We start from the raw sequence: 25,228 nt of genomic DNA, 5'->3' as shown, positions 1-25,228 counted from the left end.
TGTCAGACTTACAGAAATAATCATTTCTGGGGCTACTCGTTCAATTCTTTGAAGACTGACATCATATTAAAAAAGATTCCCCCCAATCTTCGTCTCTTCTCTCTATCCCAGTATATTTGACACATCAGAAGTAATTAGAAGTAGCTTAATAAATACAGGAGACATTTCTCTTTACTATCCCAGGATGAATGAATATAGGAAAGCTTTGTTATCAGCTTTATTTTAGTTGGAAATTTGCATTCAGCGTCAGCCGTTATCTTATGAAAAAGCAGATGCCCTAATGTTTCAGATTTCTATTTCTCCGAATCCAGCCCCACCTCCCAGGCACTGTTTGTTCCTTACAGATAATTATTAATGGCGAAGGCAGTTCTTCCTCTGAGGTGTCCCTCGCTTTCTTGTGCCACTTTTCATACGAGCAAGTTCAAGGGAGTGACTTTTCTATGTCACTTTTTAATATCAGGGCAGCTTGTTTCAAAGCAGGTTTCTGATTAGAATGGAAAATGTAAAACCAGGAGGTGATGATAAAACCTTGCGTTCAGAGCTCTCTCTTATTTCACACTCTCTCCTTAGAATGGGCACCTCCTGTTCTTTTCATCAAAGGCAGAAAATCTGTTTTGTATCCAAGGTAAATGGAGAATGCCCACATCTATAGTTCCTTTCAAAGCTTACTATTCTCATATATGGTAAAAAGCTATTACAAAGGGTCCCACTTTAACACGGTCTTGGTTGTATTGTTGGATAAATAAAGTCATCTCTCGGCAAAATGATGCATTCTGTGCACCTCTCTAGGTGGATGGAATGCAATCTAATATTGGGGACATTATCCCTTTTCACTGATAATTACACCATATTTTCCGAGTCTTGGATTTGTTGGTTGATATTAGCTCCTCTGACGAGCTCTAAGAAAAAAACTCTGCCAGATGGGTTTACAAGGAGAGAGGCCCATTCTAGCTGAAACCTCCTTACACAGTTCTGGGAGATGAGTTCCTGAGACGGCTGTGGTTTGATGGAATAAAATCTTGACTTGGACAGATGGAATTGGGTTTCTTCTCTACCACTTACTAGCCACGTGGCTTTGAGCAAACCACTTATACTCTCTGAGGCTTACTTTATAAAATGCTGGTAATAATACTTCTTGAAGCTTATATAATAAATTGGACAGTGTATATAACAATGAAAACACTGGTTCCTAATAAAGCATCATACAAATGCTCAGGATTATTTTTTCTCAAATACCAACCTAGGCCTATGAGCAAATAAATCATGGACACCAAACAGAAATCTAGGGGGAAAAGTCACATAAAATATAATCATGTTTATTCAACACTAGGAATAGGGTTTTCTTCTAAAAACTATTACCATTGTTAAAATTTAATCTTATGTGTATGTCATATATACAGGTGACCAATATTCAAAAAATGATAATGCAGTAAAATACTCTAAACGACCTACAGAGTAGACATAAATGAACACTTTTTAATAATTCGGGAGGCATTTCGTTGTCTTAGCACACCTAAGGGTTATAATTATGATTATCAGTGGCTAAATTACTGGAGAAATGGAGGGAATTGAAATGACTCTATGATATAACTGAGAATAAATTTTAGAAATTAAGTCATGCGATCCATTTTTAATATTGTCATATGTCTCTATTTCAAAAAAGTAGCATCACCTCAGTAATTCTAAGTTATCTGACCTGAGCTTTTTAGTGATTTGTGTTCTCTCTAAGGGGATACTAACCACAGAAGAAGTGTCCACACTCTAACACGTCAACAAGCACGCTGCCCACACATAATGACTCCTAGGCGGTGTTTAAGGCGGGAGCTCTACTTCTCTGAATGTGGTGCGTCAGGCTTGGAAAGAGCAGCAGAAGTAATCACAGAGGTGGGAAACAGGGAGGAAATAATAAGCTCTTTCCTGGCTAATTGACGGGACTGTCAAAAGGATGAAATGAATTCAAGTTGGAGGAAGACTTTGTAAGTTAGTGGAATAGACAAATGTAAGGTAAATTGTTATTATAATTATTACTATTAATAGTCTCACTCAATTTGCAATGGATAAGTTATATATAGCTTGAACGAGAAGAGCTCTTTTTCAAATGATGGTATGTTTCTTCCTCCATCATCCAATTCTTTTTCTCAGCTTATCTCTCGGCCAACATGAGTGACGTGTATAGTCTCTTCTTGCTTCCTTCTGTTTGGGGTATAGTTTGACACAGTCGGAATAGACGGGAAGATCTTGCAGAGAACAGAGCCGCAAGTGAATTTGGAAATTTTAAAAATAGCTGCCTGGGAATACTAAGGTATAAAGGTTTCTTTTATAGAAGGTTAAAGAGGCTCTTTTTTAATATGGCTAAAAGCATGTAGCAATTATTATAGGATGGTAGAATATTCTGAGGCTCAATATCTGCAAACTGTATCTGTTAGGATGCCATTGTCACAAAAGGCAGATAGATGTCATAATGATCTCTACTCTGAGCTTGGCCATCTGAATTGTCTCCTTGAAATTAATAAATCTGCATTATGTGCATGTGTGTGTGTTTGCAGGCACGGGCCCTTATAATTGTATAATTATAAACACACAAATACGCCACAGTGAGAGCCAAGGGCACGTTTGGCACACAGCTATCAACAATCATCCGTAAGCCAGTTAAAAGTAAAACTAGATGAATAAAAGTAGATATTCATTTCCCCACCACGGGAAGGACTGTTTTCATCTCTTTAATTAATTAACGCAAGCATCTCTGAATACTGCTGCAAGCACAGCACAGTGCTTACATGGGGAGGGGAGAAAGTATACAGTGGTTTTATAATGGGCAGTACTTTCATAAACAGAATGAAGGAGATTTACATCAGCTAGCATGGGATGATTAATATACATATTACAGGTTATTTGTAATTGAGCCTACTGCTCCATGGTGGTCACCGAGTTCTGTAGAAGAGCTATTTCTAACTGATATAAGTAGCACCTTCTCCAGCATATGGCCATTTACCCATCACAAGTACTTCCAAAGCTGCTCCCAGGATGCTATGCCCATGACAATCTCAAATCTAAGGAGTCAAAAATACTAGTAAATCCATCATGCTTATCAGCCCACATTCACAGCTAAAAGGGTTTTCCTTCTTGTTTGTAATGGGACAGATTTAAAGCACTAGAGAAAAAGTCGTATCCTACTTACTACAAACCTATCCATACCTACTTACCATAGAAAATCCCCACAAGCTTCAGAACATGAGCTCAGGTGGAAGCACATACTGCTTCCCCACTGCCAAGGGCACCATTCTTTATCCCATTATCAGTGCAGCTAAGCTGGGATCCTTTGAAATAACGGAGCACAAAGAATTGAGAGTCTTAAAAACTCGGTCTGATATTTTGTCTACAATATGATCAACCTGACTTATGAGTTGGCCCTAATCATTATTTGTTCAAAAATATGCCTGTACCATGGCCCAGGCACTTTGGTCAAGGCGAGAGCATAAGATGAATTATCATCTATTTACTCTCCTCAAGAAACTTACAATTGTACAGGCGATAACTTCAAATATAGAAAAGATCCTAAAAATTAATCTTCTCTCACCTTTGAAAAATTCATGTGTTTATTTCTGATATAACCTAAAATTTTATTCATTATAGAAGTGAGCATTAATATCTATGTCCACAGCTTTACAAATTAAAATAAAAGAGTTAACTAACAGAGGTAGTGAGTTGAATGGCGAGTTGGCAAACTAGGACCAGTGGGCCAAATCCAGCCTGCCCCCCTGTTTGTGTAAATAAAGTTTCACTGGACCACACTCACGCTCATCTGTTTATATATTACCTATGGCTGCTTTTGAGCTACAACAGAAGAGGTGAATAGATACAACAGAGAATATGTTCATTAAAATTGGATGGTGTGCTTAAAAAATGGAAGGTACCTATTTGTCTATTTTCCACTTTGGTGTGTTCTTTTTGGGAATCTATTTCTGCAGGATATTCTAAGAGTGACTTCTTAAGGAATGTGTGTTTGTTCCCTCTCTGATACGAGGAAGAACCAAAAAAAGATGGTGAATAAGTAGTATTGTAAGACATAGGTAGGGGGAACATAAATTAGAAATGAAGGGACTTTACAAGTGATGCTTTTAAATCTCGACTTTGCCACTTCATTCACACCCAAATGGGTCAAGTGCTGAAGTTTTGGTGCCTGTGGTGGGGCTAAGAAGAAAGACTGGAGTTGAATAATTAGGACAATAATGGTGTTTATTTAACCAGTCCTTAGAAATGTTTATAATGTTGTGAGAACTGCCCCAATTCCTGAATGTCCCAACTTTATCCTGAAAAGAAACTGGCAAAAAAAATTGCTTAAGATAAATTTTTGCAAAACTTTGCATGGATGGAGCTACGTAGCTAACTGCCAAAGCCGCTCCAGTTTAATTATGCCCGGCAAGTTGGCTGGGCTTGTCTGGCATTTCATTAGCAAAAAATAAACTTCACTCTTCTGCCTGAGAAAATAGCATTTGTCATATTTTGGGGGACAGCAAAGCTCAGTGTGATACTTCTTGGTACAAAAAATAATATGTCTGAAATGTGCATAAATAAAGCTTTAAAATCTTTTCTCCAACATGGTAACTGACCACCCCGGAAAATCCATGTTTTAAGCATGTGACTGAATAAAGGTCACATAAAATATTCCTTTAAATGTGGGAAAAGATCACAGAGAAGCAATGTCATAAAAGTAAGAGGACTGATCTGGAAATTGAGAAAATAGACTCTTGTGACACTTCTAAATGAATTGTGGTGTTCTGTGCAAGCCAATAACTTAGTCATTTTTTTTTTTTTTTTTTTTTTTTTTTGCGGTACGCGGGCCTCTCACTGTTGCGGCCTCTCCCGTTGCGGAGCACAGGCTCCGGATGCGCAGGCTCAGCGGCCATGGCTCACGGGCCCAGCCGCTCCGCGGCATGTGGGATCTTCCCGGACCGGGGCACAAACTCGTGTCCCCTGCATCGGCAGGTGGACTCTCAACCACTGTGCTGCCAGGGAAGCCCCAATAATTTAGTCTTTCTTGAATTGAAGCTTTTGGGGGGAGTAAAATATAGGTAAACTATGGATGTTGGGAGAGAGGTTAAAGATACTTGTATATTTGTGACTCAGTTACTGTTCAGAAGGAAAGGTAAAATTAAAGACACAATGTATATAAAAAGATATATATATATATATATATATATATATATATATATATTTAAATGATCAACTTCCTGACTCAGTTGTCAGCAGTGGAACCAACTGTTTCTGTACTGAATTCTTATCCAAAGATGTATGAATTTAGTTGAAGGAAATAAGTAGCTAACAAGTTGTTAACAGCTACTGGTGGACTATGCAGCTCACAGAAATACAAATTAGAAAATGACAGTTCATTTAATGACTGGCATATGCAAAGGGTACTGATAAGAATAATTGGGATAGAGGGTGACAAGACATATAAAGGAAAGACTCTTGGAGGAGGAGACACACTTGTGTTGACTGAAGAAAGATTAGGAGTGAGTGGGCCAAGGAAGAGGAGTGAAAAGTGACTTAGAGGCGAAGGAGTCTGTAAAAGCAAAGAGATGATATGGCTTATACCTAGAATTCCCAGCTATTGTGTGCTGCTGGAGAGCAAAGTTTAAAACAGGAAATTGTGAGAGATAAGACTAGAAAGAGGCAGGAAGTAGCATATTTAGGGGTAGAATTTAAGATGGGACTATTTGGGGCTTTATCCAGCAGGGCAGGAAAACACAAGAGGGTTCTAAGCTTGCAAGTGGCAGGTTGACCTTGGGTTGTATGTAAGATGGATTTGATGGTGACAAGGTTGGTGGAAGAAAAGCCATCTAAATGGTGCAGATGCCCAAGCAAGAGATAAACCACAGCAAGTGGCAGTAGGTCTGGGCTACAACAGTGGTAGTAACGATGGTTAGTACGGTCAGATTCAAGAAGTATTTCGGATGGAAGATTAGCAGGTCCTGGTAATGGGTTTGATGTGAAAAACAACACAAGTGGGGAATGAGAAGCCAAAAATGACCCTGGGGTTTGTAGTATGGGTGAATGAGTAGACAGCAGTTCTACAAAACTACGCAGAGAGCACTGATGGAGAAACCAGGTTCCAGGAACGATGGGGAGGTTTGTTTGCACATGCTGGGCTGAAGGGTACCCAATGGACAGGGCAGGCAGTTGGGTATTCGAGTCTGAATTGCAGGAAAGAGATCCGAACTACAGTACATTTAAAATGTCTGAGTAATTGTAAATCATGACAGTGAATGAGAGGACAAAAGGAAAGTGTGGGGAGTGGGCAAAGCAATGGGCTGAGGCTGAACCTTGGGGAAGAGGAAGAAAAGAAGGCCATGAAAGAGACAGAGAAGGAACAGTTAAAGGATGATCTGGCAGGTATGGTGCTGTGGAAGCCAAGAGAGCAGGGAACTTTAAGGAACACGGAGTGATTAATGGGGCCAAAAGTTCAGAGAGAGCCAGGAGAGACCCCCAAAGTCAGTGGATTTAGCAATCCAAGAGTCATTAGTTCCATTGTGAAGTGAAAGCAGGTATCAGATGCTGGGAATTGTAAAGTGGAGACAAAAACAATGTGCAAAGCACATATAGATCACATTTTCAAGAGGTTTGAGTGAGATGGGGAGTAGAGAGATCGAAATGAAGATGGACCAGGACCAGAACAAGGGAGAGGACTTTTAGGACAGGGAAAACACAGGGACACACTTGAACAGATGACCCGAGTCATCTCAGATGCCTGAGTGACAACCGAGACCAGAGCAAACTCAGCTATGGCTCTGTCAGTGGCTGTTCCACCCACTTCCCTTTCCTCTTCCATCAGTCCTTTCTGTTCTTCTACTACATTGGCATTTGAGAAACTTTCTGGTCAATTAGCCCTAGTCCTAGGATGACAGGTTCTTTAGCAAGCAAACACGAAATGAGATAGGCAGATTCATAATTTTCTTATGACATCTCCTGAGGAAATCAGAGAAAAGATTTTTTTTCTTAAATAATTACTGTCTTAAAAAAAATCTCTTCCTCAACTCCTATTTAAGCCCTGTCAGTCATTACTAGAGTGCTTATACTTTACTTTATAATAATGCCTTTGTGATAGATGTATAGACACATTATGAGACATTGAACATAAGATCTGATTTATTGGTCGATGGCAAATATATGTGCAGTTAGTTTTCTTCAGTTTAGAATCTCCTACACTGGGAGCATAAGTAGAGGCTCATCTGGACATAAATGGAATTGAGATTCTCCTGGCTTTTTCACCACCTAGCCCCTGTGACCTATTCAAGTCCTTCCTCCAAGTTCAGCCTTCATTTCAACTATGTAATAAGATGCTTCCACCTGATGGTTTCCTCATCCAGAATTTCCAGGTAAAAGAAAACTATGAGAAAAACTACTGTTGTATTTTCTAAGATTTAGGAAATGACATCAAATATGTTCTGAAGCAAATATTAAACAGTTACAAGGTCATAAAATTATGGCATATATCATGGGAGAGAAATACCTACTGGAAATAATTAGAAAAGATAGTTTATACACAGTCTTTTCTTTTTTCAAATGAAAAGCTCATTTGAATCACACAATATTTTTCTTCACTTTCAAAGTCCAATATCAAGTGTTTGATGAATCAAAGCAGGATTGTTCCAGCCACAATACACATGCGAGTGTCTCCAAAAGCAAAGTCAGAATGACAATTTCTGGAGACAAATGATTCATTTCTGTTTCAACTCTATTCACTAGAACATAACCACAGTTGAGATTCAATGTGAGGTTCAGTAATACAAAGTCTATGCCTTTGGTTACCACACAGACAGCAGTTTCCCTCTGCAGTGTCTCCCTAGACAATGCCGAATGAAATGACCTCAAAGAACTATGCTGTGTGGGAACTAGGAAATTAAAAAATGCTTTTAGCTCTGTATAACTTCAACATGTTAGTATATGTTAATACTTTGTGATCCTGGATTTAAAATGGAATAAATCCAAGTGCAAAGAAATAGCCTTAATTCTCTTTCTTCTTCATTCCAGAGTTAGAGAGAAAAACATGCAGGAAGTATGTTTGGCCCTCTTTCTGGAATTTATTATATACCCCCACTCAGTCTTGCTCTACTTGTAATTCCCCCATCAAATATGCAAAACCTTTGAACAAGTTCTATTTCCTTTCTCTCCTTTACTGTTTCTGTGGTGCTGGGTTTTGTTAATGTTGCTACTCTGTATGCTCATTTCCTTCACGCCTACGAAACATCCCTCCTTTTTATTTCACGTCACATCGACAGGCCCAGTCCAGGACCTGGCAGTCACTCGCCTGAATTATTATGGCCTCTTCTATCTGGTCCCCTGATGTGTGAAAATTAAAACTCTTCATCTGCCTTTACATGGTTTTCAGACTTCAAGAATAAGCCTGTGGTCAATACACAACAGAACTGCTAGGGCTGCTTCCCTATTTTCCCTGGACCTCATCACTTCTACTTCCTCCACAGAAGAAAGTTTCATGTTGACACATTATTCTGTAGGCTCTCCCAGCTTCACAGTCCACAGGGGCACTTCACCCTGCCCTATATGCTCTGTCTCTTAACCCTCTCCGGTCGGCCATATTCTTCTCCAGCAAGTCATCTCGAAGCCCAAATCATTCAGCCATTCCTCTTTCATTACTAAGCCTTCTCCCAAAGTGTGTCCTGAGTTTGTGATGATGTCTTCAACTCATCCAGTCTTCTCCCTTCCTTCCCTCAGCAATGCCTGGCTTTAGCCTTCTGTAAGAAATCTACCTTTGCTGGCAATGTCTAGAAAGCAAACATACCTTAGTTGTAATTTCTCAAGCACACACCACTAGCTACGCCATCCCTTTTTTAAATACCTAAAATTACCCTAGGATTTGCATGTTTTATACCTTCATGACTTCAGTGGTATTTTCTCACTCCAAATTTATTACATCTGTATCTCCTTTATTAGACACCAAGCTCCCCAAATGCAGGAATTATATAACTATAAGTCCACCTTTTCTGGGTACTGTCCAATCATCATTTAAAAAATAATTTTAATAGTGACAATAATACAGAAAGTATTATGCAAATTTTCCTGTTCTTCCGGGAGGACATAATGAACCACAAGCTACGTGGTCTTGGTAACTACACAGCTTGGCTCTAGCAGCTCCCCAGTGGGTTCTGAAAGCACTAAGCCTGTTTCTCACCTTGCTCCCAGTTCTGTGGAGCTAATCCAACCGCAGACTTGTCTTTGAAGTCAACTGGAACATCATGCATGGGTGAGCTCCAGAGAGCACACAAAAGCAGGGAAAGAAAACTGACATGTTATTCTTAACCAAAGGGACTGTGCTATTTCCGTGTTTCTATACACACTTGGGCATCCCACAGACTTCAAGAGCCTGCAGATGAAGTAGGAGAAAAAGCTGAAGTTAGCAGTGTCTTGCAAATGGGGAATGGGCAGCAGATGAAGCCGCAACAGAATGAAAGTTTTAACTATCCAGTAAACAATTCTCTCTTTTTTTTTCTTTGTCCAGGATCATACAAATCACACATATAAATTCTTCAAGGTAGAAAACTCTTCCCTGAGAATGTCAAGCTCTTCTGGAAATGGCATTCATCTTTATTGGAGTGTAATTGCTTTACAGTGGTGTGTTAGTTTCTGCTGTATAACAAAGTGAATCAGCTATATGTATACATATATCCCCATATCCCCTCCCTCTTGTGTCTCCCCCACATCCTCCCTATCCCACCCCTCTAGGTGGTCACAAAGCACCAAGCTGACCTCCCTGTGCTATGCGGCTGCTTCCCACCAGCTATCTATTTTACATTTGGTAGTGTATTTATGTCCATGCCACTCTCTCACTTCGTCCCAGCTTACCCTTCCCCCTCCCCACGTCCTCAAGTCCATTCTCTATGTCTGCATCTTTATTCCTGTCCTGCCCTTAGGTTCTTCAGAAGCTTTTTTTTTTTTAGATTCCATAAATATGTGTTAGCATACAGTATTTGTTTTTCTCTTTCCGACTTACTTAACTCTGTATGACAGTCTCTAGGTCCATCCACCTCACAACAGATAACTCAATTTCGTTTCTTTTCATGGCCGAGTAATATTCCATTGTATATATGATGGCATCCACTCTTAATCTAAGATGTAACAATTGCCTTGTAGGTGAGCATTCAATTCCATGCCATGGCCATTTATCTAGACTATTTACTGAAAAGGAGTTGTGCTCATCAGAATGAGAGGCATCATCATCATCTTCCAGAAGAAAAGCATAAAGCAGCTCTCATAGCATCTAGCCCTCCACGGCCGCTTACAGAGTACACTCTCAAATAGCATCAATCCGCAACACGGCAACGTGGTGAAATATAAATTACAGCTTTAACATTGCTTCTCATAGTCAAGCTAATGAAACTAAATGACATTTTGAAAATTAACTACATTTATTTTGTACCTGTCTTTTGACCCTGCAAGTCCTTGCCTAAAAACAAATTCTACAGAAATAAAAGAAACAACAAGAGGACCTAATACCTAACAACTACGTATGCTTAAGTGGGTTTATTTTACCTCTTCAAGCCTCAGTGTGGTAATTTGTAAGCTGTGGATAATAACAGTACTTCCCTTATAGCCATGTGGGTATGATGCCTGGCATGTGGGAAATGGTCAAGGAATGTTAGTAAGGTGGGTGTTGCAATCCTTATTTTTCAGAGAAAGAAACTGTATTTCAAAGATGCTAAACAACTGGTCCAAGATAATACCAGGTCTGGGATTTGAATCTAATTTGGTTTGATTCTAAGACTCTACACTTCCTGCCTCAAAGGCTGCTGCTTAACTTAGAGTCTCAAAGTGAACAAGAAAAGGAGACATCAGCTGAGAAGATTCTCCAAATTCCACCCCAATAATCATTCTAGGATGCGTGTATTCTAATAAACCTTTCTTCCAAAAGTGTGTATTCAAATGGTACAATACTGGACTTTCAAAAACCATTCAAGGTCCTCAAATTACATAGTACTAATCTCAAATGTGAAAAGGACTAAAGCCATGACTAGTCAATATAGCCTAAAAAATGAACATAAACCTGAAAAATCTGACAATCGTAGATTACTGACAAGATGTGGATTCACCATAGGTGCAAGAAAAAGGCTCTGTGCTCCTGGACATAGATGCAGCACTCTCATGCCAATTTCACCTTTAAATATTTCCAGATGAAGCATAAAAAGTTATATTTGCCATTAGAAGTATCATTCATCAAAATACTTCGGCTATTACTGGAGGAAAGAACAGTATGACAACGAGCAAGTTATGCCAAAGTTAAATGAAGAGTGAGCATATGCCATAGATGGACTGAAGAGGTATGCCATCCGCTCAAACAATGAACAAGGCGAGGATGCCCACACTCAAACTTATTTACTTTTAGATGTGTGATGCTGAAATTACATTTGGAGAAGACAGTGGACATCATGATCCAGCAAGTGAAAATGAAATTGAGAATCGTTGAATCTCTAACTCAACAAAAACTTGATCTCTTTTTTCCTAAATGCTTTCTTTTATTTCTTCTGGTTCACAAATTTAACCATTTTCCATATTCCCTGATGTAGAATTCTTTGGCCTTCTCAAGTTTTCCTTTTTATCTGTTTCATTTTTCTTCAAATGGTATGAGGCTAAATGTGTAGTTTTAGGCTAGATAGGCTGTCTCTAAATCTCTGATCTTCATGTTCTCAATCCTACTGGGGAGGCAGAGAGAAATCCTACTGCGGAATTTTTCAACCATAACTTTTTACATTGCGTTGAGTTCAAAAGTGCCTATTGCAAACAGCTATCAAAATGAAATGCAGCTCAGGGCAGACAGCAGTGAGAGGAATTCCTTATTTGGGGACAGTGAAGTCTTTCACAAGTCACAGGGAGGTGTGTCTTGTCTCTGCTCTCATCACCTGTTTAGACAGGTAGATGGTGAACCCTGCTTCCCAAAGACACCAAGAATCGAGAACGGCTACATTCTAGAGAGGATGCTCCTATCTAGTCTCCAAGTATCCTTCTGTGTCATCTTCCCCATGATGTGTCTGTTATACGTCCGTTCACACGCTAGGATACGAAGGAGAATCAGTTCGTTGCTGCCCCCTCACCCAGCCCCTTAAAACAGGACATTTGTCTTCCCTGCTTAGTGGCTGCCATACACTGTCCATAGGAAGTATCTGGTGGGATTGGGGTGTGCCTTTTTCTACCGAATTCCTGAGCAGAGAAAACAAAAATGGTCAAGGCTCTTCTCTCTATGTCTACAAAATACAAACTCCTCATGATAAAAGAAGAGAAATAATTAAGTTATCACTGGGCTTTTCAACACAGTTCTCAATGTAACTAAGGGTAAACACTTCAAGGCTTGTTAAGCAAAGTTTTAAAAAATGTTGGCTGACCAATCTTTGGCTTTGGAAGATGATAATCAACATGCAAACGAAGTCTTGTTTTTCCTTAAAATCCTGAAAATTCATATTTGAGATAGAAACTAAAAATTGAACCAATCCCAAAGCTCTTTGCTTAATGTTAGACTTTATTTGGAATAGAGTTTTTATCTACGTGGGTGAGTGGTGTAATAGTTCTGTCAAAAGAGCAAAGCTATGGGCAGGGCTTTATACGTACAGGGATGTTGTTAAAGGCAGCTTTGAAAAGTTTTCCATTTCATAGAATATGTTAGCCTGTCTTCTCAAGATAGCAAGAAAGTTGAAGTATTTCCAAAAATATTTCAATTTACATTTGTGTCCAAATTTTGGAAGAATATTGCAAACTATAATTAAGGTAATGGTAAACTCCACCTCCCCACACACATATTTTCTTAAAAAGCATCAATTAAAGTAAGGCATTTTTAAGTTTTGGACAGTTGAATTAATGACTAACTAACCATGCAACACAGTTAATTTTTTTTTAATCCTCATGAAATGAAACTTTTTTGCTGATGAAATCAATTGAAAATTGTAAAATCTATTTTCAAGAAGTAGCTTTTATTCTAAATGTTCTCATTAATGTTCTCACTACAAACAATCTGAAACAATATTCTGAGCCCCAAAGCTATATTTGATTGTTAATACTGTTTTCCACCTGTGAGAAAATAGCTTCTCCCTTCACAGTACTGAAGCATGATTACTAAGAGTAATTTTATTATATTATCCAATTAGTTCTTTAGAGTTCTTTTTCTCTCTCCAATTATACTATAGTTGATGAGGGAAAGATCACATTTTCTCCTTTTATAAAATCCTCCACAGTGCCTTTAGCAACAATGGTCAGACAAGATAATTAAGGGGAAAAAGCCAATTGAATAATTGAGTAAATAAATGATTTGAATTCTTCCCAAATTTATGACAATAATTATGATTATTGAGTAAAAGAGAGACCAGTTTAGTTAGAAAGATCACATACTGTACCAACTTTTACCCAACTTGGAATGGAAAAAATAAAATGCCCTAAACCATGTAGAAATCCTGAACTTCATAAAATAGTTTGTTTTGCAGTAAAGAACCACAAATTCTTTGTCATATATACTGACATTTCCTAATGTATTAACCCTACCAAAAAATAAAATAAAATAAAACCACTAAAGAGATAACTTGCTAGAGGAAGTTAAAATTTTTATAAATATTAGAAATTCAATGAGCAACTGGGTGAACTGAAGTGGATTGGACCGGATGGCATTGCAATGAATTTGTAGGGTTAAAGTACAATGAAGACTAAACTGGATTCAAATCTTTCTAGCACTTAGAAAGCACCAGCTCTAAAAACAAAATGAAATAAACAAAAAAACCCAAACAAACAAACAAACAAAAAATCCACAGATCTCAATCTTTAAGATGATATGCTGCCCGTTTATACAGATAATTCTATTCTTATACCATTTTCCTATTTGTCAAAACTACTTCCCTGGACTGCATATAAGCACAACATCAGATGGGAGGCGAGGTATGTTTCATATTTCCATTATGTAAGTATACACACCTCTTGGGTGAATTTCTTGTCACTTGCAAGTTATACCATTCTTGTTATTTCTTTTAAAATTAAAATTAAAAGCTGCTAACGTGAAACTATTTTTGTAAATGTCACCAAATGGAATTTCTTTTAAAGATCAACAGCATCATCATACGACACGCCTAAAAATGGAATGGTATTTATTCGTGCGTCACTTAGAGCCTTTTACATATTAAGTCCGCAGCCAACAACAAAACAGAGGACTCAAGGAACCTTAAAAAAAAACAAATCTTTTGATCAAAATGAGTTATTAACTTAGCACATTTAAAAATATCTTCTTTTTGTTTGTACATTCAAATTGATATGCAATGTCCCCAAATTTATACAGTTCAAATTTGAGAGGGATCCAAAGGTTTTACCTGAGTGGTGACAAAACAACCAGTTAACTCAGAGAAAATAAAGTCTTCAAAGCACTCAACTGATTGAAACTGTAGAGAAGAAAACTGGCTGATTAAACATTTCCCTTTCCAACTGCATGTGGTGTGTTCTTATGGTAAATCACAGGGGCTAAATATTGTTCTCCACTGTGCACCCAGGTGGCAGCGAGACACCAACAATTACACACTGTAGCTACGTGCCAAGGTTCATGCCTGAAATTAGTGTCAAAATGAAAGGACCAAAGAAAGTTAGGGTTAAAGGGGAGACAAGCTCATCCTCTACATTTTGCCACCATCAACACAGCATGCAATAAGCAGATAAGCATTTGGAACACAGTTTCATTTTTGGAACTCTTAAGGACTGTTCAGCTGCTACTGTTACAATACTGACTGCAGAAATATTCCTTGTTTCTTTTTTTTATTGGAGTATAATTGCTTTACAATATTGTGTTAGTTTCTGCTGTACAACGAAGTGAATCAGCTATCTGTATACATATATCCCCTCCCTCTTGGACCTCCCTCCCACCCGCCACCCCGGGCCCACCCATCTCATTACCCATGCTTCATCCTCACTTATCTCAACTAGGTATGCCCAAAGAATGGGGCTGCTTAAGCAGAGGACCCCCATATAAATCAGAGTGTACACATATCCTATCATGTTTACTGGTTCAGTGTGAAAACTTTCCAGCTTGCTTCACCCAGGAAAATTACTACATGTTACATATGTATTATGTATTAGTAATACCTCCTTTAAGTAAGCCCTATAGTCATATCTATGTATATAAGTCATGGCTCTTATAGTCAATAAAATAGCTCCATAGCAGAGGTCAGATGTAGTAGTTGCTTTAAGAAATATCCACCTGGATTTTCCTATGAAGTAAACTTTCTACCTTAAGCATCGATTTTGAGAATCCATAAAAATAGAGACCTATATATTTCCCTTGAGATTTCAAGGCTACATTTTTTAATATAATTGAGTAAAAACATAAATAAAATTAACCAGAAGAGCTGCTGGTTGATATAGGAGATTTGCACTAGGATTTTGAATGCTGAATTTGAATTTTATTGAAAAAAAAATCCAACATGAAGTATTAACTAATAAAACTTTATGATGGTTAAGAGAATGGCTCTTTTTTTGGGAGCAGTGGCCAGCAACTTCTGCATTGTGGGCCTGAATAGCAATGGAAAACATATACAAACAGAACACAATTGCATTTTCTCTTAGAAACACCAGAAAGTTCATATATGTCTCATGTATTAATATTGATGAATGACAATTTATTCTCAGAAGAAGCAAAAATATATTTGAAAGTAAAGATTATTGTGTATATCTATACATCCCTTCATAGGATCCTTGACCCTTATTAAATATTTAAAGGTCTCTGAAGGCCCTGGGCTATAAATTTAGGAATATTATTTTCTTTTTCCCTGTGAACTCTGTCTGTTGTCCATCTCTCCCTCCTTGGGTCCTCTCTTGCTCTCATCCCAGCCTCACATGTATATTAACTATATGATCTATGCCAGGCGCTGTACTAAGCAGTGGGGCTCCTGCTTCCAAGCCTTCCAGTCTTAGATATTTTACTTTCTTATTTTACTGTTGATTCTCTGAACTCTTGCCAACATGTCAGTTGGGTACATCTACAAACATTGAAGCAGCTGGTACACAAGAAATATGTGAAATGTTACCCACCCACAAATCACTTTGGTTGTTGCAAATGTCACATATCAACACAGATAACAGAATTTTAGGATGTCATTTCTAAGACAGGGCTTTGACCCAGACATTGAAGCATACGAGGCCTTGAGAAAGCTGTGGCAAAACTGTTTCAGGTGCAGGAATGATCAGAGAAAATGCAAGGCAAACCTTGTGGGGGCAATGAGCAGATCAGCCTTCCAGAGTAGAAAATTCTGGTTTAGAAATAGGCAATAATGCGATCAAAAAGAAAGACTGAAGCCAAATGGTGAGAAGTCTGAAGAAGTTTTGAAATTTGAAAATGTTATCTAATAGGTTCTGGGAAATCCATAGATGCAAAGGAAAATTACATAATGAAAGTATCAAAGTCTTTGTGAGTATCTGTTCTAAGGGCAGAGGCTTGCCTGTTAGAGCCACTTCTTTTTCTCTAAACATTTTGAGCAGCTTAGGCCATCATAAATGCTCAATAATATTTGTTGAATGACTAGAAGAATGAATAGAGTCTGAAAGACCTGGGGTTTAAGTCATCTCAGCTGCTTACTAGCTCTGTGACTTCCAGGGAGTTACTTAACTTCTTAAAGCCTCAGTTTCCTCATCTGCAAGGAGGGACAGTGATACTACCTTTCACATAATGTAATTGAAAGAATCAAGGTGAGGGCTTAGCACATTGACTGGCATATAGAACATAAATGTTAGCCATTAATAATTAGAATTAGAGGTCCCTTAAAATAGTATAGGAGCTTTGGAAGGAAGCGTAAAAAGCAGTAAAACCAACTTAGTGCCTGCTGCATCGTGGGTCTGAATATCAATAAGACAGTTTATTAAAACTCATTGTGATTGTTTTGCCAATATATTCCTCTAAATTGGTATGTATGCCTAGAATAAATTTTAAGTCATTTAAAGAATAGGCAAGAGAAATACAAGTTCCAAAATGATATGGATTGTGATGTGATTGATGATATATGAGTATCTGGTAAGACTTCTATAATCTGCAAAATCAGGCAAATAATAAATATGGAATCAATGGTGAATATTCAGTTAAGAGCTACAAGAATAGTATCTGGCACAGGGCAGGCACTGAATAAGTGTTTGTGGAATGAACAAATGAATATTTTCTAAATCTGTATGGGAAGACATTATTGTAATTTATTTGATGTCTATGTTTCAAATTTCTAGCAAACTGAATTCTTCTTCAAAGATTTCCTGAAAATCCAATACGTTTAAAGATGCCTGCAGTAAACTATGTTAAAACCCTTGAGATTGTGGTAATTAACTATACACCATATGTTCCTGACCATGGTAAGCTACCTTGTCTTCCTTTCTCTAAGGACACTCCTAGCCTTATGGTATATTTTAGTCTTTGCTTTTGGACTGTGAACTCAATTGTCAGAAAAATACAGGAAATTCAAGGATTTATGAATCATCGTGCTTAAATAATGCCAAACAACATTAAGAATATAAATAATGGCTTAGAGATATTACTAAGAATGTAAAAAGGTTCTGTTTACTATATAGTATAGGATCATAAAGTCTAGCACCTTTAGAAGGACTTGGGTCATTATGAGTCTATATAGGCCATCTTTTGATTAAATAAATTAGAGACACCATTAAGCAAATAACAATTTTCACATTTTAAAATCTGAACAAATTTTAAATGTTTCAATTAATTATTAGTGAGTGATAGAGTATATAGTTAAGCTTTTGAGAAAAATTTTATTTTCTTAATTCATTCTGGTATCACTTAAACAAAAGTATTTGACTGATGGCTATGCAAATTAAAATCTGCTGTTGGATCTTGGAGGTGATTAAACACTAAACACCAGTAGATAAAACTTTACCATGTGACCCTGCCACCATGCTAGGATAGTAAGTTAGGGCAAATCCATTAGTTATCTAAGAGGTCCCCTCCCCTGCCACTTCTTTCTCTACAATAAATTTTCTAGAAGATGGTCAATGTAATTTGAGGTTTGCTACCTGGCAAACTGTTTTGTGGAAAATAAACTAACATAGCTGAAGGAAAGATTTTATTGAATTACGCAAGTAACTTGCCACTACTGGGAAAACCCTGTATCCTAATATCAACCACTTGAACAACATCCCAGGGCCAACTCAAAGTTTTCAGCACTTCATACACAATTTCTAATAAAACAAGTTTGGGTTTTGTTTTTTTTTACCCCAAACTCAGACAAATAGGTCAGACAATTACCTTCAAAGTCAATACAACTTTCTAGGTGACAGATAAGAATAATGGTACGACAAAAACCAAAACTATAGGAGGCAGAGAGAAATTAAGAGTAACCAATTACTCTGCAACACTGGTATTTGGAAAGGAATATTAATTACAAGAAGAAAGCAAACTTGGGAAATTTTAGTAAACACATTAGGAGAGGAGAATAATCTGATACTAGAGCTTAATTTTACTTTTATTAAAAAATGCACTTGTGGCATGTTAATTCAGCAATAATATTATATTCTTTCTTTAAATATTCACTACAATCTAGCTAAATTGCATAAAAATTTTCTAATTAGCGTTTAGAACAATGCAGTTTGGAAGCTAATGGCTTTGTGTAACATACACAGAAAAAATGATTTAAGGATTTCATTTTGACTTACATGACAATTAATATAATATGTCACAACTCCAGTTCCCAAAAGATTTGATTCTTTAAAAGCTATGTGATTAAATTTACTTGTGTCTACATCTCCTGAAAGGATTGAGGTGTAAAGATGTTTCTGGTAACATTAGCTGCAATCAAATTAAGTTTATATATCTTCACCTACCTATTCAACTGTACATTTATACACATATTTTTTATTTCTTAGTCCATTTAAAAATTTTTTAAAATACATGATAGCTGGAAGAAAAGTCAAGTCAATTTTGTGATAGTGTATAGTAATAGTATCTATTCCTTCTGTTTTCTCAGCCCTCCCTGACTTACATGAATGACTGTTGTTTTCCTCTTTAAACCACAAACTATCATATGGAATATTCCTCCCTTTAAGATACACGTAAATCTTGTAAGGAATTACCAAATTAAAATAGGAGGAATCTGGAAATACTCAGTTTTATCTTAGGAGTTCAATACAATTGCTTCAGCTGAGATAAATTCGTGAAGACTTTTCTAAAATACTTTTACATAAGGATAAAATGATTTCTATGTAAGAAACAATTACCAGCCACACATTATTATCACCAGAAAATTGTAAGCTAGAATGAGCAATAAAAACATTGTATTTGCAATGAGATATTAGAGAATAGCTATTAAAATATTTTACTCAATTTCTATTACACCTTAAAATGAAAGTCATCCAAATTGTCATTACAGGCCTTTTCCCCAGATTCTTCGGAGACTGAATTTAATCATTTCAGGAATTTGAGTGCTACCCAACATTCACTTAAATCCTTTGAAATAACAGTAAAGCAAAATACAATGTGAAATTTATGACATTTCATATTACAATATGTCCATATACACACATACATACATACCACATCCCGGGGAATACTTGTCTTCGCATACCTGCAATTAAATATTTCTTGTGAAATTAACCACTCATATAACGTATTACCTTCAAGAAGATCTAAGTAAGAAACCCAAGTTAAGAAGCCACAATTAAGCTTTGCAAAACCTCATTCTTAATAAAGCGCTAAAGTAGCAGTTTAAAAAAATACCTTCAAAAATCAATTTTCCGGAAATTACCTTTACCACAATTATTACTTGTACAACAGAGTATAGAACTTTTAACTGCTGTTCAACTAAAGAGCTAAACATTAGTTGAATTAGTCCAGTTATACTAATAAAGGATTAAAATAAACCTTACGTGTATTTTCAGAAAACTAGCACTCTTTGAAGAATTTTTAAGCTGGAAGAGACCATCCATATCACCAAATCTTGTTTTTTTTTTTAACCAGTTCTAGAAATAAAATCTACATAAAATAGATAAAGATCATTTTAATTGATCCCCCAAATGATTTTTTTCTAAAATATAAAAGTCTGCTTATTTTCAAGGCTGAAAGTAAACATACAAAGTACCTGATTCTATTTTGTTAATAAAACCTAGTCAATCTTTAGCAAATGACTGACAATAAAATTCCCTAAGATAGTTTCTTCTTTAAACCTTTTATATTAAGAACATTAGTTTCAATTTTAAACAGTTTCATTCAGAAAGCGGTTTTCTAATGCTACTGGCAATAAGTACATGAAACGGTTTGAAAATTGCACTTTAAAAAATGTTTAATTTTTACCTTTCAATTCCAGGAGGATGCCACTTCTTAGGGAGCCCATTTTTCCTGGAGATACTCAGTGCTGGCCGATTTAGAATAAAAACCATTAGCATATTACTATTAAAAGAAAAAACTATACTACAAAGCCGCAATCTCTCTTGGATGGAAGCTGATGGCGTTTATAAGCAATAAATGCCTTTCCAGATACCTATTTTGTCATCATCGTCTTATTAGCAGAGTGTGTGCTCCCTGCAGCATCAGTTAAGCAGTTTTTAAGGGAACGGGGAAATGCATGAGGGCTCATCTGCTAAGCATGGCTGTATACTCCACAGCCTCTTAATCATCAAGGCTCCTTTTAATAAGGTTCTAGAATGCAAGGACGTCCGGGGACCATTAAGTAGCAAACAGGCAGAACATTCTTGGGAGTCACCAATAACAGATACAACTTTCCCTCAAAGAACCGGCAGGAGACTGAGGGCAACCGAGCCGCAGCACCCCCGCCTATTTATGCCTCAGCTCTTGGCAGTTGTAAAGCGGAGGCCAAGCCCATCACAGAAACTACTCCTGACTTCTTACTGCCCCAACAGAATCCAGGCATCTGAAGAAGGCCTGCTCCTGTTTCACAGACAGCCCCCACTAAAGAGAAAGGAAGGAAATGGAAGGGTTACCCTCTCGTTCTCTATCCACCTAAAGCCGCATCATCTGAACCACAAATGAAATGCTAATGGACAAGAAAGTGAATGCCAATTTCCTGCACTTTGCTCCAAGTTTCAGAGGCCCCTCCACAATAAAAGATAGCCGTATGTGGACGCTGCCTTGTTCCATACCATTAACTCAGAACAAAACATATTTTTAGTGGGACAGCGGTGTTTACTTGTAAGAACTGATGAATTGTTCGCCATTTATCACTTGCAGACAAAGACGTTCATCCACAATTTTGGACATAAATCAAGGTACATGCTCCTCAATAAAAAAAAAAAAAAAAAAAAAAGACTGCTTAAGTCCCCCAAACCACAGAGATTGAGGTCAGACTGGCCATAGCAACCAAGAACAGGACTTGGGTCTCCAGAAGGACCTAGCAACCGATAAATGAGTTCAGATCTCTTTTCATCTCCACTGGTGTGAAAGCCAAAATTAAAAAGATTAGATCACCCTGCACCCATTACAAAAGGCGCCACAATGAAAAAGTCATTTCCAGCCTTTGAATCACATCAAATAAATAACATTCATCCCTGCTATAATGAACAACTTTCAAAGTAAATTGAATCTCCATAGTACTGCTTTCCCTGGCTGCACAGTATTTACATAACAATATATCACAGGAAGCTCAGAATGGGTCTTGTAAATGGGGAACTCGGGATAAAAAGCATCTTTAGCCCCGATTACTGTATACTCAGACAGCTTTCCAATTCCCCTCTTTTAAACAATGTGTTGTATCAGAAACACAAACAATGTTTTTAAATTGTGGGAAATGAAAGTTTTCAGTACATTTTTAAATGACTGGACTCACCCATTTTGTGGGGCACCGAGAATGTAGAAATCACTTAACCTCCTAAATCCATGCCCTGGATTCATTTTTGTGACAAAGAATTCTCATCTATGTGTACACTTGCTTCTTTGTTCCTGCCAACAGTTTTTTACCCTAAATATCTCCTGAATTTTTATATATTACTTAAGAGGAAACCAATTTGCAGATTTTCTTAGCATGTGTCTCATTCATTATTTGTCATTTCCTCGAAAGTATAAGGTATTCTCCATTGCCATAACAATAATATCTGTTAAGTTTTAGCAATATCTCCACACAAAATACTCATCTTCTACAGTCTAATTTTGACAAAATTTCTCCGGGTCATTAACAAAAAAATGTTAAAGACTAATATCCCCAAATACTTAAGCTTCCATAAACTATTGTACAATTAAAATATTTCAAATGGAGTGCGTGCAAAAAAGACAGATCTATGTTAAAAATATACCAGCATAATCTTTATCTTTTTGTGACAGCTCACGTAGGCATTACTATTTGAACTCCACAGGGAATCTCATTAATTTTTAAAACTCTCTGACCTCAGTACAGTTGAGTGTAAAAATAATTACAAATTAAGAATGAAAGAGCATCACTTGAATTCTACACGGCCATATGCTCTGTGTTGCCCAAAACATTGCCAACTATCATCAAACAGCATTTTTTCCAGATATGAATTTAAACAGCATGATAAATGTCACCAGACAGATATAAAAAGCAACTCACCCTGCTGCCCAGCCCCTCTCACTCCTCACCTCCGATGATTCTAGTAACACAAAGCCCTGAGAACACAGGTTTGCAGGCAAGTGACAGCAGATGATACTCTGAGGCAAATATTTCCCTATCGAGACTCGCTTTCTATCTCAATGTCTCAGCCACGAGGATGCAAAAATACAAGAATCGGGGCATAAACATTTTCTTACCTAAAACTTGTCAGAGGGACGGTCCTTGGGTCCTTGTCATTATTGTCACCTCTGATGCCCCTCTCGCCATTGTAGAAATTGGCTGCACTGTGTTTATTGCTCTGTGCCTCAGTTACAGCTGTGGCACTCATCTGCCTGCATACAACCTATGAGGGGAAATGAGAGAGAGAGTGAGAGAGTGAGAGGGAGGGAGGGAGTGGATGTGTGTGCTTGTGTGTGTGTGTGTGTGTGTGTGTGTGAGAGAGAGAGAGAGAGAGAGAGAGAGAGAGAGAGGGAACGGGAGAGACTGCTGACTTGAGACTAAGAACATGAAACCTCCGGCCAAGACGAGCCTGAATAAAAATGATCAAAGCTCTGTCCTTCATCAGGAGAATAGACAGATATTTTTTTCTCCTCCACTGAAAAGTGGAACTGTCATTGGGGATTCTCACCAGGAAAGCGCAGCCAGAGGCAGACCTTCTCCAGAGTGTCAGCGCTGCCCAGTAGTCCGTGCAGAATACAGGTACCTATTGTTCCAGAGACAGATATGTAGCCAGCCAGTCAGACTCTGACAGATCTCAGCAAACCAGTGAGCCTGCCTTCATTTTAACTCCTTATTTACTAGTGCTTTTTGGTCAAATGCAAAGGTCTTCCCAACACCCACGAGAAATAAATGGAGATGATACAGATGAGCTCATGGCAGGAACTAATCCTGTATCTTGTACAAAGAGGGACTTTTCACTACTATTACTGAAATGCTGAATTTGAAGCAACTATCTTATTTTTCTGGGGAGAAATGAAGCATTAGATTACACGGGGAAGACTTAGCGAGTAAAAGAAAACCTTGACATCCAAGATGAACAGCACAGCCAATATGAAAAAGGAAGACAGCAACTGGAGCTATGGAAAGCACCCTAGAATGTGAAGGGGGTTACCTGAGCCAAAGGGGTCCCAACATTTGTGCAGAGGGGTGTGGCACACAGAATTCCTTCTGCACAAATAGCTGCCCCAGTAGACCTCTGTTTTCCTAGAGGTTGGAGTCTTTTTGGTCTCTCTCTTTCTAGACCCCACTAGACATCTCAAGCACCCCCCAAACATCTCCCTTCCTCAGATCCTCACAAGTGTTCTAATTACACCTAAAGCAGTAAAACAAAATTAAGGAAGCTCAGAGAAAAATAACTTGTATTCTATAATCTCCCTGACGGATCCATTTGATTATCTAAATTCCTGGACCTTTCTAGATTACAGTGGGTTTCTAACCTTCATCTTCATGTATTAACTGAATAATTTTCTTCTAAGGAGTGAAAGAAGGCAAAATGCCTTGCATTTGATTGTTTAGCACTATTAGAAGTCAGGGAATAGAAAAAACAAAAGAAAGAAGTAGCTTCTCACTGAGTTAAAGTAAGAGATAGACGTATACACCCTACAAAGCCTTAATCTACCAGCACTTTGGACTTTTTTCCAGAATGAACATGAATTTCATTGATTGTTAACATTTACCCAAGGAGCAGTGTGCATATTCTGATATGGTAGGTGTGCTACCAAGTCTATAAAATGGTTATGAAATTCCTTGGTAAAACCCACACTCAAGCATCACTTTACAAAGCCAGAGGGGCAATACAAAGCTATAGGGGGAGTTTTAACCATGCATGGCTCTTAATGGTAATGAGACATACAGTATACGTTTATGCGCTGCCCAGTGGCTTCTTCTAAATACCTATAGAGTTGTTTTATTTATTTTTTTAGGAACCAAATAAGAGATTACATCATGATGTTTCAAAACTCTATTTAAAGAAAAGAAAAAATGACCCAGCAAATACAGTTCCCTCCTTTCACACTGTCTCTTATCTTAAATGACAGCATTTTGAAACCAGTTCAAGTCATGCTAATTTACCTAGAACTCTGTGCAATTAATATAGAACTCTTCTAGAAGTTAAAATTGCTTGACGTGGTGACTTCTGGAAGTCTACCTTGTGTACCGTCCTCAGGGAGAGCTTCTATTATGCTCAGAAGGGAAAGGATGTCAAAAGACTTTACCCAAACAGGGAGAAAAGTATACAGGGTTTCTTACTAAGCTCATCTTCACCTATGAGACAGCAACAAAACAAGAGAATCCTGTAGCCTGCTTTCTTTAGGTGGGATAAACCAATTTTTTTCAAACCCATTTTAAAGAGCATGCATATCTTTGTAAGCTTAAGGGATAACCTAAATTATCATGGCTATCTTAATAGCAAAATAGCAGGAGCCCATTCAGGGAAAGAAACTAAGGTAGATTATAGGTATACATATAGAACAGAACTGGATCACAGGGGAGGTGACAGCTCACAGACAAGGCTCCCACGACTGCCTCTAATGTTGCAGTTTAAAAGGGGCATCTAAGCCTTGCTCCTGAGCATGTGATAAGACTTAGGTGTAAGTACATTTAATTAGAGCATTACCCAGGCCGCATCCAGATGTCATTATCTTTTACGGTTTTGTTATTTTTTTCCCTATTGATCTTTCTGTCCAACTTCTGTT

General features: G+C 37.7%; 1 long non-coding RNA gene across 2 annotated transcripts in view; it reads right to left on the bottom strand.

The window, feature by feature from the left end:
* The window catches only part of LOC136792217 (uncharacterized), a 29,386-nt gene extending 6,148 nt beyond the window's left edge, over positions 1 to 23,238 (bottom strand). The window contains exons 1-4 of one of the 2 annotated variants that reach the window (XR_010835686.1): positions 23,164 to 23,238; positions 22,733 to 22,878; positions 20,309 to 20,369; positions 18,076 to 19,583 (exon numbers count right to left, since the gene is read on the bottom strand). This is a non-coding gene — a long non-coding RNA (uncharacterized lncRNA). Of the gene's footprint in view, positions 1 to 18,075; positions 19,584 to 20,308; positions 20,370 to 22,732; positions 22,879 to 23,163 lie in introns of those variants that run through there. The other variant, XR_010835685.1, reaches the window with a different exon arrangement.
* Between the last annotated feature and the right edge of the window lie 1,990 nt (positions 23,239 to 25,228).

Source organism: Kogia breviceps, chromosome 12, assembly GCF_026419965.1.
Source record: "Kogia breviceps isolate mKogBre1 chromosome 12, mKogBre1 haplotype 1, whole genome shotgun sequence".
Taxonomy (NCBI): domain Eukaryota; kingdom Metazoa; phylum Chordata; class Mammalia; order Artiodactyla; family Physeteridae; genus Kogia; species Kogia breviceps.
The sequence above is the reverse complement of the archived record's forward strand: the minus strand, read 5'-3'. Positions and strand labels throughout refer to the sequence as shown.